We start from the raw sequence: 2,347 nt of genomic DNA, 5'->3' as shown, positions 1-2,347 counted from the left end.
GCCACATTTCACTAAGTTTATATAACCATAGATTCTGAAGGCGAGAAAGGGCCTTCAAGTCCTTATACTCCATGCCCTCATCCATTGTTTAAAACCCTGCAAACTCCAATAACAAGGCATCCAGCCTAGGTTTGAATTTTTCCAGTGTCGGGTGACTGGGTCTCTGCTTCTCAGAGCAAACTGTAACCTTCATCCATTTTAGTTAGTTCAGCCTCCTGGGGGTGATGCAGAGCACCTCCCATCCCTTTCCCACAGACAGCCAGGTCCCCCCCGATTTTCTCTCCTGTTTTCCCTTCTCCTTTCCAGGTGAACATCCCCAGGTCCTTGACACCTTTTCCCATGTGACACGACTTTGAGTCTCCTCTCATTCTCACTGCTGTCTTTGTCATATCTTTTTTTTTTTTTTTAATTATAAAGAATAATGTTTTATGGGTAAGGACTGGAAGACACATTTATATAATTAAAAAAATTTTTTATGAGATATAATAAAATTAACCATAAAATTAACCCATTGGAATGTGAAATTCAAACGCTTCCATTCCCTAAAAGGTTCCGTTGTGCTGATTTACTGATTTACAGTCACCCGCCCCCCCCAGCCCCCCCCCCCCGTTCCCAGACTCAGCTCTAGGCAACCACCGATCTACTTTCTGCCTCTATAGTTTTAGGGTTTTTTTTTTTTTAGGGCTGCTTTTTATATAAAAACTTTTTTCCTATCAGCCATCTGAGACTCCATGTATCATAGAACATTTCTTTAAGATGGCTTTTTCTTAGGATTTTTGCTTATAGATGCAGACAGGGTTAAAAATTCATGAATGATTGTTGCATAATGAGCTATTATATAATTTATCTTCCTAATTGCTAAAGAATCATCCAAACAGTACCACCAGAGGCTCTCCCAAAATATCCCCTGGAGCTACTGTCTGAATATAGAGTACTGAATGGGCCATTGATCCAGCCCGGCTGGCACTTCATAAGATTTTGGTGCCTGGGGGTCATGGAATAAGGACGAGGGAGCACACAGGGCCCTCTCTGCTCTCCTCAGGCCTCTCCCAGAACCTCCAAGCTCAATCCTGCCTTTGTTTACATTCTCTTCCCTGTAAGGAAAGCCTTCCCTCCTCTCCCCTACCCTGAGATCCAGCCCTGGTCTCTGATGCCTTCACTGACCACACACTGGAAAAGATCTTTGTGTTCAAACACCACATATTTCACGACGCTGTATGAACGGCTGGAGAGTGGGGACCGTGTCATTAAACCTCCCTCAGAGCTCCTTCGGCTTTAGATGAATGGGCTGCCCTGACTCCTGGCCCCTGATTTCTCCCTCCTTTGAGCCCCTCCAGGTCTTTGCACTTTTATTATTTTCTGCCTTACTCATAGTCCTTTGAGTGCCTCATTATGTTGTGGGTGTCCTGTGGGCGGTAGCTTACTCACCATTAAGTCCCCTTCAGGGCGTGACACAGTGCCTTGTACATGATAATAACAATAAAGTAACGACCACCAACCTTTGCATATCACTTTGCAGTTCCCAAAGTGCTTTCATATCCATTCTGCAATTTGACCCCATGGCAATCCTGCGATAAAGGTACGATTATTATACTCCTTTTACAGACAAGAAACCAGTGCCCAGCGTCCTTGCTTCTAAGATATTCTGATGCAAAGTGCCAGCACTCTGCTACACCATCCTACAGCTCAATAAATCTTTGTTGAATTGATTTAATGTTAGTTGATTGGTCTTGTTGATATGGATAAGGTACAAGAAGTAAGGAGCAGGGTTGGGTTGTTCTTTGTTGTAGCTTTTGTTGCTGTTCATGTATTCATTATCTATTAGTCCATTTATTCATTCAACAGACAAATACTGAGGATCAGCTACGTGATTCCAGTGTCAGGCATCAGTTAAGCACCAGGAATGCTCAAAAACTTTTAGATGCTTCTCTCAAGTTGCCCACCACATTCTGAGGGAGATGCACAAGTAAACCAACAATTGAAATATAAAACTATATAGTGTTAGGGCTGTGGGAACCTGGAGGAGGCCTTGAAATCAGCCTGAGGGTGTCGGCGACTCTTTCTCAGCAAAGGCATCTCCTGAACAGTCTCGAAGGGCTGGCAGGGTCAGCCAGGGTTTTCTCAAGAGAGAAGCCCCAGGCTCGATGAAGAAAGAACACCTCTGCAGACTGTAGGAGTCTGGGGGTCTGATTTGCTCTGGGACCTCTAAAAGTTTTAGCAGGGTAGGAGGCAGTGTAGACCAATGACTAAGGGTTTTGATATCAGATGCATCTGAATTTGAATTCCACCTCTGTTAGTAATTAGCCATGTGATTTTGAACAAGTCACTTAACTTTTTACTTAAACTC

Source organism: Pteropus alecto, unplaced genomic scaffold (assembly GCF_000325575.1).
Source record: "Pteropus alecto unplaced genomic scaffold, ASM32557v1 scaffold166, whole genome shotgun sequence".
Lineage (NCBI taxonomy): Eukaryota > Metazoa > Chordata > Mammalia > Chiroptera > Pteropodidae > Pteropus > Pteropus alecto.
This window is presented reverse-complemented; position numbering follows the sequence as displayed.